Genomic DNA, 17,900 nt, shown 5'->3' with positions numbered 1-17,900 from the left:
TTTCTTTTCTATTACTTCATTGTCTTTGAAGATTTTTTCTGAATAAAAAAGGCACGCTCCCTATATTAAAAATAAGTCACTTAATTTCAAAATACCCTCCTTTATGTTGTATAATTTCCTCAAAGTCCAAAAAACATTTTTCATCAGTGTATAGAGGGTCCTTAATTTCTCGTGGTAAAACACTGATGCCTGCACGGGTCTTTCTGAATGGGAGGTGTAAACTGATTTAGGGTGAATTCACCATGCATCGGACACCCTCGTACTTATCAAGTTCTAGCGATATCTCTACCTACCGAATATTATCAAAATGGAATTTAACATGTAGTACATGTATGTGGTTAAAACATAAATTTTTGACACAATCGTGCCCTATTTATTGAGAAAATATCATTGAAAACCGATTTTCTCGAAATAAGTCAGAATTCACCATGGATCGGACAATATTAACCATGCATCGGACATACGATATTTAAACCAGAAAAATATCATACCTTGATTTTGGTGCTTTAAAATTAGTGATATCGAAACATTTTTATCTTTTATCTATAAATTAAGCTTCTAATTAAATTTGAATGACTATACCGATCCACAAATATGAAGAGATTTTAGTTGCATCACATCGCCTTAGAAAGGCTTTATAATGCTAGTAATATGGCAATTCGCGCCTTTGTCTCGTTGGTTATAATCATCTAGTTTAAAGAAATAAATTGAGTCCACTTCTAGTCGTCATATATCGATAATTTGGATTTTCACTGAAAATTTAGAGTTTCTTTTTTCTATTTCCGTAAAAAACAGCTGTCATTTGGGTTTTACATGAAAATGGAAGTGATTACCCATGCATCGGAAAGTGTCCGATGCATGGTTAATTTGTGTCCGATGTAAGGCGAAATAAACATACTAGTTAAAAACAACTCTAAAATATATTATACAAACACTGAAGTAAAATTTCTGAAAATTTTCTGTAATATTATCAATCATTGGCAAATTTTACCAAGGTCCGACCCGTTCCGTGGACGTCTATTTAAAAGAACGACAACTCTACAAATTGCAAAATCGTAAAATTCACGCTTCCACGTCGTCACGGGTGACGCAGTTGCCATCTCCGCACAGCCAATCAGAATCGCGGAAACTTTGTCCGCCATTACCTCCGACAACACACAGATGTCGGAGGTGCGAGATGACATCGTTTAATGCAACATATCCGCTGTGCAACGAAAAATTGTGAGGTCCTATGCATGGGATAGATGTAATAATGATACGAGGTACCCGGAAAGAATACACAAGGTGAGATTTATTCATTTTCTAAGTCCAAAACACGGAAAAGCAAGTGTTTACGTTGCATAAACAGCTGATAAAGGCATGTCATGGAAGACCGAAACACAACTGTCTGTTAAAAAATAAGATATTCGGGTATATTAATGTCAAAGTTAGTGATAATATAATTGGCAATTTAAGAGAGCAATGTTTAGATTATGTTAGATGACGTACAATAGTGATTTACAAACGTGCTCAGACGATGACTCAACCGTTCAAAGCTATAAATCTCGGTGAACTGAATATAATTCTCGATATTAAATGAGAATGCTGCAAACATTTTTGTGGGTAATTTTACAATGCTTTATCTTTTAAACATTTTGTGATTGTATATAGCTTTAGGAATCTAAATTAATTGTAGCATTTATGGGCCATGAAATACTGACTGTATACAGCAAGGCCCAGTTCCCCCAGATGGGTCACAGTCATCAAGAAAGGCTTCTTTGGAATTATCGAGAAGAGTGGTAAGTTTACTGATATTATGTTGAGAAAAGTATCTGTTATAAAGAAACTTAGTTACAAAGCCAGTATGTTTTTATTCAAGTGAAGATATACCATGAAAACTCGACATAGTAAAATCACAGATGAATAGTCATTTCTGTACTATACCTTATCGATTGATATTTAGTCTTTGTGAAATTGCTGAGGATAGTTAACAACAAATTTGTTTATGAGATCAAAATTTTAAAAGCATTTAAAAAATTCCAAGTCAAATGCATTATTTATAATAAAATATTGCATGTTCAGGATCAATGATGGAGCACACAAGGAAACAGAAAAGAATCTTCACCCGTGTGTCATAACAGACTGTCCAAATGAATTGTCAACAGGCTACATGTATGTATATACAAAAGGAACATCACCACACCCTAGTTTTCCAGTTAGTTATGTAATGTACAAATGATCATGGAGAAAGGGACTTGCAAAAGAAAAGTAACTGTTTCCACAATGCGTCAAAATCTCTTAAGCCACTTATTCTTGACATCAATGTTTTTATGCAGTTAAATACCAAGTAAATCAGTACTTGAAGTAATATTTGAAGTATATCAATACTTCTAAAATCTCTTTCTAATTTAATCAGAAAGCACATTTTAGATAATGTTATATTTTACTTTAATTTATTTGTGTTATATGCATAGATCTTTAGAATTTTATTTTTCATTTTAAGGAATCTTTAGATTAATTTTACCATGTTTTAGAACTACAACAAAAACAGAGAGAACCTACAGAACAGACTAAGTAATCGTCTACAACTCAACATAGCAGCAGGAGAAAAACAAGGCCCACTTGCCATGAAGAAAACAGTAAAAAAAAATGTATATGTCAGTGATAGTGTATTATTTATACCAACATGAAACATTATTGAAAATTTATTAGATTTTTTGACATCAAAACAATGCAACTGTATGTAGAAAAAAGGGGCAATACAAATGACAAAAGAATTGTCTCGGTCACTTTAGGTATTTTTGTGTAAATAGTCCATAATTGTATATCAACACTGATTAGGCTAAGGCACAATTTGGGAATAAAGGTGTAGCATCAATGTTTGGTGTGTCAGTGATTGACTATGTGCATGTGTTGACGTTATGCATGTTACACGTATGTTAAGGTTTAAAGATGAGTGATTGACTTTCATTGACTTCACTGATTTCAGGAGAAGCAGACTTTTCACTTATCTAATGAACTCCATTAGCATAATACATGTTTGTTTATGTAATCTTATGGTATCCACAATGTGCTGAATAGCATAAGCAAGTGTATAGTTCATAAAGGTGATGAATAACATGAAATGTGTAGCACTGTCATACATGTAGATGAAATTCCCAAAAATATATGTCATACTGATATAAGTAAATGATTTATACAGTGATGTGATCATACAATGAGAAACAACTGATAAAAATTAAATATTCAAACATCTGACCCTATAAATGTATATCACTGCCTAGGGAAATTTGATAGAAGAAAAATAATACTTTTTTTTTTGAATTTGACATGAAATGTACAATATCATTAAACTTTCTGTATACCTGAACGTTGTCTTTATTTTTGAACATCTTGTATCTTTTCATGGGTATCTTTGGATTGACATCTACGATATCAATACAGAATTGATTTCTGATTCCTCTTGGAATATGCAATGCTGAGGAAGACTTATGTTTGTTCTTCAAACCTAGCAATCTGAACTGTTGAATGCAATTTATTTGTACAACAATATGTGAACATTTTCCTTAAACCTTAAGTTTGTGTGTACTAGTGAAGTACACTGATTGTTTTGATCATTAAACAGTCTTTTACATTGTAATTTCTACTTATGATACCCTAGAACTTCTAAGGATTTCTGAAATATATATCAAAGTCCATGCCTAGAACCATAAACTGAGAACAGACCGGGGCCTGCATTGGATTTAGAATGAATATCTTTGTTTATTTTAAACTATAAATTTTATTTGACTAAAATCTTGAAAATTTATTTTGTACTAATGTACAAACACAGGAAGATTATTTCCCTTCAAATTTATGTGAAATAATATCTGAATTTTTAACTCAAGTTTGTATCCCATTTATAGTTTTAAGGACCCTTTATAAACTTAAGCAGGTTATTTTTTAGACATTAAGAAAAAATGTATGAAGGTGTAAATTTTGAGCATGCCCAATGCATTTTCAACAAGGGTACCTTGCATTTACCCCCAGGAAAAATGGTTAATAAAAGATAATATTGACAAAAATTTCTATTGTTCACTTCATAACATTTGAGAAAAATACATCCAGTTGAAGAATCATAAAGTATTCAATTAATTTATCTTGGCCTATTAAAATATTAAGAAATTTATTACAAATTGTAGTATTCAAATTCTTTTATTTATAGATCTAGGGACAGAATGTTCTAATTGCATAAAAATACCACAGAATCAGAACTCTTAAGTGTGCTGTGCAGAGAGGACAAAAAAATGAAAGAAATAAAAATATAATGATAAGCTATAATCAGTTTGTCCAATTCAAAACGATTGAGGGATCTGGGAGAGAGGGGTGGTGATGAATGAGTTGCTACATATTTCAGAATTCTTAGACAAAAAATTATATCCAAACAGGGGGATGTGGTCCAAATATATGACAGTTCTGAAAATATCAAGGGGTCCCTTCCGGATCAGCGCTAGCAAAAGCAACCTTTCAAAATCGAGGAACACATATACACTGCATATCACTTTCTTGATTAGATCTAGTCAGTAACGATGAAGATGTATACACGGAATATATTGGGGGGGGGGGGGGGGTCTCTCGGCGGTTGAGGTTTTAATGCTAAATAAAAAAACAAACAAACAAATGTTGTCAATTTTATTGTAAACATTGAAAATTAATAACGTTCCCTGATCTACTATCCAATACGTAACAGAACAGTAAATAGTCCTATTTCGGAGACAGCTGAACTGACCTTCAAGTCGGATGCAGTACCGATCTAGATCGGTAAAGGTTAAAATTATACTTCTACTTACTAAAATTTTGTGATTGAAATCTCTCTGAAACATATTTTACATTTTGACAAACGTTTCTGTATAAATTCGTGAGCAAACAGGCCGATTGAAAAGTTTTTCCGTGCGATTTCTGTAACTCGCATCCATGTTGTTTACGTTAGTTTGTCGGAGTCTGCAACCACGTGACTTTCGTTGCCATCGGTGGGCGGAGCGTGGATGCGTGAATTCTGGTTACTCCCCTTTTGATGATGCAAAATATGACGTAATTTCAAGGCCATTTTTGTGGTATTTTTATCACAACATGAAAATAAAAATCGACATCATTAAAAAGTTTAATTCTTCATCTTTAAGACAGAAACAAGTAAAAACACGGGGAGACTCAGGTTCAATGAAAGTTTATTGCTTGAAGTTGTCCGAAGCAAGGTATGTGTCCGATGCATGGTTTACTCACCGTACCATTTTATCAATCACTATATAATGTGTAACTCTTCAAATAATTAGATGGACTTGCTGTCCTACCTGAAAATTAATTATTCTATCAAGAAACAAAGAACCATGCAAAAAACGGGTTGTTACGCAATTGTTTCGGGCGGGCAAAGGGCGCCCTCATTAAGCCGTATGATAACCCTTACTGGTGGACCCATGCTACATGTACACTTTCCCTTAGAACATACATTTCTAGTTTTGCAGCAGTAATAATTGCATACTTTTGTAGTAACAATGCATAACTTTACAATATATAACTTCTTATTACGTTGTATGTTTTCGTTGAAAATTTTATGCACTATTTTCAACTTGTTTAAATATGAATTACCATGAACCTTAAAGCTTAACATACACAACTATGAAATACATGTATACCCTCCTCCCCCCGGAAAAAAGGAAAGAATATCATTTGCTTAAATTTTTGGATTCACTAATACAATTAAATTTAATATTTATAATAATTCTCATTAAGTGTAGTAAAAACATAGGTTTCTAATAGGTTTTGTTAAGTTTATTATTCAACTCATGCTGTTTGACCAGCTCAAACACCTATATTTTAACATATGCATATAATTGCCTTTGTAAATAAGGACTTTGAATGTCTTTAACTATGGAACGCCAAATAAACATATATTCAAATGTATGAACCTATCTTAAATTAATTGTACCTATCTTCAAATCAATTGTACCTATCTCTAAATGAATTAAAATAGGTTTAATTTAATTATACCTATCTTTAATTCATTTGAAGATAGGTACAAATGATTTGAAGATAGGTACAATTGATTTGAAGATAGGTACAAATGCCATGAATGAAAGATAGGTATAATTGATATAAAGATAGGTGCAATCTTTAATTATAAAGACACTGACAATAACAACCACTCCCCATAAAAACGCTTTGTTCCATTTTACCACAAAAAAATGTTGTTGAGGTTTTCCAAATATTTCATGAATACAGAGATAATAAAACACTTTTAAGTGGTACATGTATTATGAAAGTTTCAGACAGACATCGAGCTATTAAGAAAAAAAAGTGTGAATTTGTTTATTGAGTTGTATTCTTAAGAGATTAAAACTAAATCATGAGAAATATTTTAAAGCCTACATACCTTTTGTCGTTTTAATCTTTTTTAAAAGTGATCCTTTTGGAAACAAAATTAAGCAATCATTCTTTATAGCTAACGGCTATATCGCTGTTTTAATCGGTTTTTAATCGATTTCGAGTCCATTTTATCAAATAGAAAAATAACCATAAAAAATTGAGGGATATAAAATTTTACACTTTGTATAAACGATATTGTTTTTCTGTGTAACTTATGAATCATTACTGTTACTCTGTTTCCGGCTCGTATTTTTATTGTCTTTCTGTTACTAACTTCCTACATCCTGGGATAAAATGTCAATTTTATAATGATATCAAACAAAGAACAGTTAATTAAAATTTAACTAAATCATTAAACATCTGGCTTTGGCTATTGATTTTCTGATTTGCTTGTATAATAGCGTCCCTCAACAATTATACGTTTGGTAGGTATTTCAAATCCTTTCAATGTCTAAATTTGAATGTCAACAACTTCAAATTTCATTGACATAATTGGCATGGGAGTAGGCACATTATTTTGTTTCATGACATTCAGATCACTAGGTAAAAGTATTTGATAGTCTTATGTTTGGTAAAGGACAAGGTATGCCATGGTAATTGCCGAATCTGGCCCCTTATTTGATGTAAAAATCAGAGCACAGTTAAAACTGTGATAGTTTGTAGTTAAGAACTTGCAATGATGCTTGTTTTTAAACCAGCACTAATTTTGATTCAAAGCTTACAAGGAGGCCACAAAAGCGTGCAGAAGTAAGAAATTTACCCGAATTCCCTCAATTCTGGTAGATTTTTGTCAAATTTGAGATACTTTTCACTTCAGGAAACACAGAGCACAAGCTTGCCTATCTGAGATTTTATACATAAGATGCATCTGATACTAGTGTATGAAATATATAAATTTGGTAGATAGGCAAACTTGTGCTATATGTTTTCTGAAACAATCTATGAAAATTTGCATAAAATTGAGAAAATTCAGAAATTGACATAATTTCTTACCTTCCTGTGACCTATGTGTATCCCATAACCTCGAACCAATACCCATTTCATGGCAGGGGTGACAACAGGATTTTTCAAGACGGACAGTGTGCATTACAGTTTCTTCTAATTGTGTGTTCATTCCAGTGCTGAATAACTCTATATAACTCATTGTTATTTATTGAAACAATATCTAATATACCCCAGATGTACTTATAGCTAGATGTACCCGGTATCCAAAACGCGTATATGAACTATATCTCCAAATGTATTAAAAGTATGGATTAGCTGTACAAAACTCATACTTCTCGATTAATCCGGAAAAAAGAGCATTTCAAAAACCGAGCCACACACTACATATACCAGATAAGAGATAAAAAATTATGAAAGAAGCATTAGACGATCATTATCAATTGAAACCTTGCATTTTAGGCTCTCTTTCTGGCTTTCGTTATCAAATGTAAAACAAGAGCTTTGATTTATTTTTTTCATATTTTCCCCAAAAATATTCTCAATACCTTTGTATTGAAAATATTTTTTGGTATTGATATTTTGGTATCTCTTAATTGATACTCGATGACCCTGGTCATAATGACGCGGGAGCTACGCTCCGTCGTGTCATTCTGACCCCGCCCATCGGGTATCTGCACATAAGCAACAATATTATATATAACTATTACTTGCAGCAATTTTCTCGTATAAAAACCACCATATTTGCTCTATTGTTTTTTTCTGTAGGGAGATCTGTACCTAAAACTGGATAGGCTAGCCCTAGCAAGAGATTCTCGTGACCCTATCGTGAAGCATATTGCAGATCTTGGAATTCGGCCCTCTGGCTGATATTGGTGTCTCGGGCTGATACAGGATGTGATATGGAAAAGGGTATGTATTATTCTCTATGTATGTCATAAAGCATACTTAAGGAGGTTCATTACATCCCGAGTTTTTTCATATTTCACTACAGCACCCTTTATAACGTAGATTTCATATATCCAAACTATGATCACGATATTTAAGGTATTTTTAATGAATTTTTAATTTAGGTCTCCCGTCTCATCGAAAGACCTAATTTTGATAATGCTGCTTCTTTTCAACTATTTTTTTTCTTATGGATTTTGTGCAGACGATTTTCACAAAAATGCCTCGTAGGATTTTCATGTTACTTGGCAAATCATCTGAACTAAGGGTGTACTTTTTTTTATTTAATTTGGTTGCGATTTACGGTCAATTCTATGTTTTTAAAATGAACTTTGTCCGCCTTTTTTCAAAAAGAAAATTTAAGATTGAGTCTTGGAAGTTTCAAGGATGATAGATCGTGATTCCTAGATGAGACATAGGAGAATACAATCATGTAGTTTTTGTTGCCGTCACGTCCATTGTCCATCGAAAGAAGTTTTAAAATGAAGATTAAAAAAAAAAGTTTATAAAAGTGGCAAAAACAGTGTTTCTATTCATATCATTTCCACCGGAAGATGATTCTTCCTAACCGGAAGTTGTCAAAAATGTTTATTTGTGGTTGAAACTTTCCGTGATGAATCCTGAACGCTCAATTAGGAATTATAACTAAAATCGTTTTGAGCGCTTCCAGTCATACTGGAAGTGAATATGAATAGAAAGTTTGAAATAGATTTGGCTCTTTTATTTGTTTCTTTACATATTTTGAAGAATCAATGTGCCAATTTCTTTCATCCATACTGTAGTTCTTCCTTCTTTCGTCAAGCAAACTATCCCAGAAAGATCTTATCTCATCAGGAAGACCTACTCGTTGCTGACAATTATAATTCATCTAGTTATCTTTCTAATTTTGGTTAAATGATTTCAATTTTCTTATCAATAGAACTGCAGAAGTCACAGTGTCAAGTGAGGATATCTTCTTCTCACAAGAATGTGGAAATACCTCATAATATTCAATATTATTATTAGTATTCAAATATTTTCTCCAAAAAACTAAATCAAATGCGCTGTTCTTTTTAATAAACCTATGAATACTTCGGGAAATCACTTACATGTATAAACGACAAGAAATATATATGAATGGATAGAAAGTGCCAAATGAATGAAAGAAGTTTTAACCAAGTGAAAATTACAATTTAAAATGGTATAAAAAGTCTACTTGCAAGTGTTATCTCTCCTAATTCCCCAAGACTTAAAACACTAAGGAACATCTTAATTCAGAATAAGGTTAGAAAGTCTAGAATATATTAAATTATTTAAACACTTAAGTTAGTACGTAAATCAGCAAGAGTAATGTATAATACGTGAATCCATTGTATTCTTTTTCATGTAGATTTCAGCCTGAATTTCCTCCATGCGTACATGATGCCTATGATAGATCTCGATGCGTTCGCTGTTACATTGATCAATACTTGTGAAATGAAGATTTGACTGTCCTTCTCTTAGGTCTCTTTTTTAAACACAATCAACCTTCTTTTATAATTCATGGTGAATCCGTGACTTCGTTTTCAATGTTATGTGATCACATGTTTAGTCTTTCTAAAAAGCTTTTTAAAGATTTAGATCATTACTAAAGGGAAACTATACAATTCGTCCCCACAGGAAAACGAGATATTGGAGCGCAGAACAGTTGAGGTGCTTTATATTATACATAAATCCCAATATTGCAAGGACATAAGCAAGTTAAATAAAAGTCTAAGTTTAATTTATAAATAATTTCAACATTCTTTTTAGTTCGTGAAAAGTGCTGCGAACCTCCCGTGTATAGAAGTTTTAAGATGGCTTTGGAATTTCCTTGTTAATCACTTGGAATTCCTCATCTGGAATTTCCAAGTTACTATTTGGAGTATTGGAAAAAATTTGCAAATGGATCTTCAACTGACTTCCAAGATACTTCAAAGTTGTTGGAATGACTAAAACTCATGTTTTTTCTAGAAATTTCCAAGTGACCTCCAAGCTGCTTCCAAATGACTTCCAAAATACTTCCAAATGACTAAAACTAATGTGATTCAACAAATCAAAGCAAGTTTCCAAGTAATTTCAAGTGACTTCCAAATGAGAATTGACAAGGACTTGGAAGTTCTACACACCATATATAAAGATTCCTCTATATAATTGTAAAAATTGCATTTGTTACACCGCATGTTCAATATTTTGCTTGTCAACTGCATTAAATATAGTAAAAAAAAAAGAATTCATTTGCAAGATTTCATCAGGTTTGCAGCACTTTTCAAATAACTCGACACTTCTTCAGTTTATGTGTCAAGCTTTTTATGATTCATTAAAGTATGCCCTTGCAATATACCGATTTATTAAGACCTTTCTATTGCCCTACAATGAATCTGAAGAAAAAACTACGGCAGTATCATTGTACTAAGGAATGTACAAAAACTTTATGAATAAAATCATAAATCAGCTGGCATCGCATCTAAGTTAAGGGCGCCTCTTATGACGATTGCCATTAGTGAATTGTGTGGGATGTACTTATCGACAAACCTAGATGAGCTTGTAAGCCTTGATGTAGTTAAAAGGTCTTTGAAAGTTTAGAATCCCCAATAATTTATTTTTGAAGTAATTGAAAGAACTGTTATTTTAGTAGTAAAGTTTTGCCCTGCCCAGCCACCTTTGTGTACCCTTAACTGTACTGCAAGGTTTACTTTTTGTGTCATACGAAATCAAAAAGTACGTGGTGTAAGGTGTAAATATCTTCCTTAATTAAAGCATATTTAAAAATTAAACTGTTTATTGACCAACATATCCATTTAAATTCATGTATCATGACTATATTTTAGCAAACCTTTAAAGTTTTTATGTATTATCTTTTACATGTCCCAACAAGCTCATCAAAAACAAAAAAAAACAAAACAAAACACCCCCTCCCCCCCCCCCCAAAAAAAAAAAACCACACACGCACAAAAATCACAATAAATAATGGCACCTTGACTAACAGTGGGGAAAACACTATGATTCATTAAGAGGAAATCCATAAATGGAGAGTTTTCCTTGAAAATTTCAAATTTTGACGTGATAACATCATCACGGCGTTTCTAATTTTAATGTTACGTTAAATCTTTAAATTCTCTGAACCGGAAACTATTTACTTTAACTTGCCTTGTGTTCCAGAAAACAATTTTGAACTTTTATTTCAATTCATCGTACTTGTATCTTTGATAGATGGAAAGAGTGTAATAATTTGTAGGAAAATATAATTTTTTTTACAAACGATTTCATCAGACAAGTAATAAAGCTTGATTCACCCATACAGACAAGCCAAGAACGTACTTCTTTTAAAATTGTGCGCGTATCAAATTTTTTTCCTTGTAGTAAAATACTTTTAATATTTTTTTCTGGAACAGATTACATCAAAGACGGACGTTGAAAACTTTAAATTTCAGAGATAATGTGCACCGTTTTCACAAATGTGATATTGGGCAGGTCCTCCTCCCCCCCCCCCCCCTTCCTCCAACCCGGCCGATGAACATCCATTGGAATACTGAACATATTTCCCATGACATACATGTACTCAATGTATTATCCATGGATAATCTGGATAAAATCCTTTTAGAAATACTCGCTTAATTCAGGATTAACAATATATACATGTAGTGTAGTTAATATGTACATTCGGTTTTTATACAGTTAAATATCTACAGAGTAACTTTTTTTTTATTTCAAGACTTGGAATTCCTTAAAAATGATTTATTAGGAAAATATTTTCTGAAAAAAAAAATAATCCAATTAAGTCATCGATTATGGAGCGGAAAGGGGGTGTCTTGTCCACAAGTTATGCATGATCGTGTTTGTATTTCTTACAAAACTGGGAACATATAATCTTTATCTATAGACAATAAAAAAAGGTTGATTGTATGTTTCATTTAAATTTTCGTAGAAAATGCCGCAAACGTACATCACTTGACAGGTTTATAAGCCTTACAAACTTGGTTTGTCAACATCATTAATTTTTTCCTTATCTAAAATTTACTTATAAATTATGAATTAAACCCGAATTTACTTGAACACTGACGTCAATATTCCGATCAGCATGATAAATGTATATTTAATTAATAAGTGTAAATAAGAACTTTTCCATTCCCAGCTGCAGACCTTCAATAAGTAAATGTAAGTCGGCAGTGGCAGATTTAGAAGTGTTTAGTCATACCTGATTATGCGATAAAACACTAGTACTAGAATCCTTTCTGACATAATTAATTTTGTCAATAAAAAAAAATCTGCAACAATAAAGTGGCAAGAATAACAAGTTTTGGGGGGAAAAAATGTTCAAATAGTGACGGCTATACGTCAAGCTTCCAATCTAACACCCTCCCCCTTTCCCCGCCCCGATCACTACTTATTGTCTTTTTGATATTTATGAATCCCAGACATATATAAATTAAAAACGAATAAAACATACTTAAGAAAGCTGATGATTTACAATTAAAAGGTAAAAAAATCTTTTCTTGAACAGTCGAATAAAGTCAATGTCCACTACGAAGGAGACGCGCGTTTTAATTTATTGTAAATTTATCGTCTTAGCCATCCAAACTTAGGTCGTTATTACTTTTTTACACCGTAAATACTGATTGAATATTTATCATAGTTGCGAAGACTGAAGAATTTTTATTCTCAACGATTGCTCTTTGTGACGTCATTTTTTCAATGCATTACTTTACATGTAATGTCCCAAAATAAATTCCAGTGAGAAAGGTTTATATGGTTTTCATTTGCATAAATTGTATTAAATAATTTTACAAATGCAGAATTGAATTTAAAAGACAATAAACAGATAATAAATCCTTCAGATATAGAATTAAACAATTAATTTCTTTAAAAGTATAGATTTATTAATTTATGGAGAAAAAGTGACGTCTATACAAAAATGCAGCATTTTCAACTGCAGTTTTTTGTAAAAACAGATGTGGCCGCACTTTTGTATGGTCATTTTTTCTCTTTAATACTAGAAATCTAATTATATCTGTTCTTTCTGTGAAGTTTCGCATACATACTCGGATGCGGCCATATGGAAATATAGACTTGAAGAGGAGGAAAATGTCCGAAATAAGGGTATTCCGGAATATAAGACCGGTTTTGAACGTTATATAAATGAGAGGGCGCTTGAGGTGAGAAACAATTGTTACCCATCTCACACACAGGGAAACCTCAACAGTAACTTAATACATTTGATAAAATGTAAACCTGCGTTTAATTTTTGCAGATTTTACAGGGCTGATTATTGGGCTTACCGTACCCAGTTCTTAGGAGATAATTAATAAAAGGTGTTGATCCACTATATATTTGACATATTTTAAATATATTATTGCTCGAAACGCATCATTGAAACAGAATAAACACAAGTTTAACAAATTTCGACGGATTCATTAAGATGTTGTGATATACCCTGGTATTATGCTATTATGTGGTTCATGTACTGTTAAATAATGGATGAATTATTGTGGTGTAAACTTCTTAGCCACCCATGTACATCTCTTTCCCATTTGATTTCATGTATGTTGAAATGATAAAGTAAATTCTAAAGTGAGCATGTAAAGATACAGAACAATGTTTAGCCTTGTGGTATTTTTTTTTTAAATCGTTTACTATCTCCCTTGCAGAGTTGTCGTTCGTTCCTCTCTCAGACAGGGCTCGCGTCTTGAGATTTTTGAAATAAAGTAAAACAAATGATTTTTCAAGGATTATTTCAAATTAAATTAATAGTTCTAGAGATCTGTTTATTAATATTTACTTTATAGGACAAACATAAACACAGACAGTTAATAATTATAATGAATTTAAACAAATGCATTATTTCTCATGCTTATCACTGTGTTATACATGTACGTGAGTCAGTGACAAAGGTGAATGTTTGGGCCGATGGTAGACAACGCTTTGTGAATTCAAAGATGGTCTGATGTCCTTGTATTAACTTGAAGATTGAATCAACAAAGTGTGGTGCTACAAAATGTCTGCAATCTCGGAATAAATGGAGGGAAAAAATAAAACAGTGCATCTGGGTTCGACATGTTTCTTGTATTCGCTTGTCAATGTCAAAATAACCGAAAAAGTCTGACGTGTATCCTGCACTTGATCTGCTAGACATATGAAAATATTTGTTCAAATTTATATTCTAACGAATTGCGTTTTCGGATGCTTTCGGATTCTTGATTATTTCTGAATCATTTTTTCCCATTTGCTAAAGTAGAGAGACCAAAGAAAGAATTATCAGTTCATTCATTAAAAACCTGCTAAGAATACATCTAGCACCACCAAAAAAAAAAAACACCTTAAAATTTTGAAGTGCATGTATTGGTTTTGCATACCGTATAAGTAGAATTTTAACGAGGATTTAATTTTGGTGTTTTTAGCGAGGGTATTGAGATCGCTAAAATTGAATATCACTTAGTCTAACAATTCATTTTGCATTGGGAGATACTGTTGTCTCTCTAGGCATCATTAAATCGCAAAAATTACTTCTCGCTAAAAATCGTATAGTATGACTCAAAATCGCAGAGGAAATGGGGGGTCAGTGTGCATCTAACTGAGCTACGGTACAATTAAGTTGACCTTTTTGCACTTAAATTGTAACTCTTTCGTTAATCACTTCAACCGTTATCATATTTTATCAGATGTAACCATGGCAATAAACATAGTCTTACTTTACGCAAATAGTTTGAATAATATTTATCATTGAACAAATCATGCAAATTAATACGCGTAAATTATTGTGTGACCTTTTTGCACTAAAAAAGTCTCATATTTGGAGTATTAAAAATCTAAATAGGCAATAGAATATTTTTTGTATCAAACTTTTTACGACTTAAGTGCTGATCGGTCAAAAGTATCGAGTAGTTTAAAATAATGAAAGAAAAAGTTAGGGTCAGTGATGTAAATTTTGAAATATTCGTCAAAATATGCGATTTTCTGGCAAAAAACTGTATAAATTTTATCTTGACTTCTTTAATATATCTTCATTTCTTGGCAATGTTTGTTGAGCGAAGGTGTAAATTTTGTTATAAAAATATAAATTGAGACCTATATTTAATATTCCGGGCATATCATAACAGAAAATATTCTCTGAGTAAAAGTATGTGAGGCTAAAGTTCTAAGATATTAAATTCAATGAATGTGTAGATTTGCAGAATTTTCTGCTAAATATCCTTTCACCACAAGAAATAGTCCCTTATAAATCTTGCTTCTTTATAAATTTTTGAGGAGTTTTTTAAATTTAATGTTGAACATTTTACATTGTTTAATTCAAATATGTTATAAAGATTGAATTGTAATAAATAGTTTTTAAGTAAGAGGTTCTGACTGAACTTTTCTAAAAGACTGACGAGTGACATACCTTAAGTCACGTTGCGTCGTACGTACCGACGTAATTTTACGTCACCTCGGAGGTACTTAAAAAATGGCAGCTTTTTTGCTGGTGCACGATCAAGCATCTCGGAAAAGTTTAAAGCGGCAGCGTTTATTTAGAGACAGGTTGAATCCACTGAATTCATACAGTGATGACGAAATTATTAAGAGGTTCCGTTTTGACTGAAGGTTGATCTTAAGACTTTTAGACACTTTAGACTGATTTTTAAGACAAAACCGCTAAATTTGCGTCTCGCTAAAAATTCCATTTATACGGTATCAAAGTTTTGATAGACGAATATGGGATGTGAAAGAAACGTAATGAGCATATACTCGCAGATTTAATTTTGTAAGACTGCTTCATATCTTTTAAATATTATAGAGGGAAAGCAGTGGGTGACGCCGATTAACCCCAGATTGACCCTGCAAAGGGAAATAACTTTTGTAAATGTGATGTCATACCCAACCGTAGGGTCTTGTGTGCCTTTTCCCTTATCTAATCTGCCGTACTACTGTAGATTCCTAAATATACGAGAGGTATAAATTATCGCGTAATTACGCGAGAAACACCAATCCCTAAAAAAATCACGCATTCGCGAATTATTGTTCTCGCGATTTGACGCCCTTGTGCCATTTCGCGATATTAAGTACTCGCGTAAAATAAGGAATCTACAGTATATGGTCAAGATTTAAAATAAAAATCAAACAAAGTACATGTATAATATACTATACAATCTAATGACCTCTTACAACTGTATCTTATGCAGAATAACGAAATGATACTGTGGAAATGCAAATTTTAAATCAAATTGTAATGTTATAACATACGATGATGTTTTGACAATCTTTAGTGTACGAAATGGTCACTGATAGCTCAATCGTGACTGAAAAAAACCTGGAGCTTTCATTTGAGCAGATGCTACATGCAACATACTGAATGTACCTGTAAGATTTCATATACTTGCATTAAAGTTCTTTGAAGAACTTTGGAGCCATTATGCGGCCTCAACTCTTTTTCTTTTCTTTTTTCCTAGTGTAGTGGTTCTGTTACGGAAGCCGGTAAGTGCCAGGTAGAAAAAAATTTTATCGTGCGGCCGCCACATAAATAACTGGCGGCCTCCAGAAACTTATCTGGCGGCCCCCAAATAATTTTCTGGCTGCCGCCAAATAAAAAGATCTAGCGGCCGCCAGATAACTTATCTGGCAGCCGCCAGAAAGTTATCTGGGGGCTGCCAAAATTATTTGGCGGCCGCCATATAATTTCTGGCGGCCGCCAGAAAATTATTTGGCGGCCGCCAGTTATTTATTTGTCTGCCGCCAGATAATTATTTGGCGGCCGCCAGCTAAGTCGCTAGATAAAATATTTTTTCTACCTGGCACCAACCGGCTTCCGTATTCTGTGGTAGTGGTTCGCATTGTCTAATTTTTCTTTTAAAAGATTGATTGATATCATGTTGTTTTGTGTCTCGTTCGAGAATTTTTTTTTCTCCAGTAGAAGCCCCCATATACTGGTGAAGGGCTTCAAGTTACTTGCTACTCAGCTAGGCCATTGAGCAGTGAGGAATCTTAATCGGGCAAACGCTTGCCGTGACACAGGGCCTCGGTTTTTAAAGTCTAATCCAAAAGATCCGCACATTTCACTTCAAAGTATCGAACGCTTTGCGAAGGAACAGTTGCTACCTAGTTTTTATCGACATAGGTCAGTCACGGCGAGGGTTTGAACCCACTACCTGCTGATCAAACGACCAAGCGCTTTACGGACTGAGCTACTGGGACGATTTTTTAAAGAAGATACAGTCTTTACTTGAGTCTAATTTTTCTTCCTACATGTAAATGATGTTTTACAATTTAGATATGGGAAAAACACGATATTCACAAAGATATGTGCACCAAATACATTTTGGATTTTATTTTATTTCAATTAGCAGTACAAACAGTTTTTAACATGAATTATGTACAAAGTGCAGAAAGTGATTTCTCAAACCTACACATAGAAAATTCATTTTCATTACATAAAAGAGGGCCTTACAAAAAGACCCTGATGATAAGACTTTGGTTATGTTGTCAAAATAGGCACCTTGTATAAACGTATGTTGTGTAACTTTGGAGCAACATGAAAAAATATTTAATTGTAGGCAAATTGACATCGTATTAATAAAGAGACTTACGAAAACAGAGAAAATTCACCATAAATAAAAAAAAGGAAAAAGTGACATTTTTCGCAAATTAGCCTGAGTAAAAATGAC

General features: G+C 32.8%; 1 long non-coding RNA gene across 1 annotated transcript; it reads left to right on the top strand.

Annotated features, from left to right (window-relative positions):
- The first annotated feature begins 1,112 nt into the window (after positions 1-1,112).
- Positions 1,113-3,277, top strand: LOC133188842 (uncharacterized). The gene is made up of 4 exons (XR_009721327.1): positions 1,113-1,284; positions 1,676-1,778; positions 2,062-2,151; positions 2,514-3,277. It is a non-coding gene; the product is annotated as an uncharacterized LOC133188842 (long non-coding RNA).
- The last annotated feature ends 14,623 nt before the right edge of the window (positions 3,278-17,900 follow it).

The sequence above is a fragment of the Saccostrea echinata genome, unplaced genomic scaffold, assembly GCF_033153115.1.
Source record: "Saccostrea echinata isolate AGI-Se365-2 ecotype Australia unplaced genomic scaffold, CSIRO_AGI_Sech_v1 ptg000016l, whole genome shotgun sequence".
Taxonomy (NCBI): Eukaryota; Metazoa; Mollusca; class Bivalvia; order Ostreida; family Ostreidae; genus Saccostrea; species Saccostrea echinata.
Note: the sequence above shows the minus strand (reverse complement) of the source record. Positions and strands in the feature narration are given on the sequence as shown.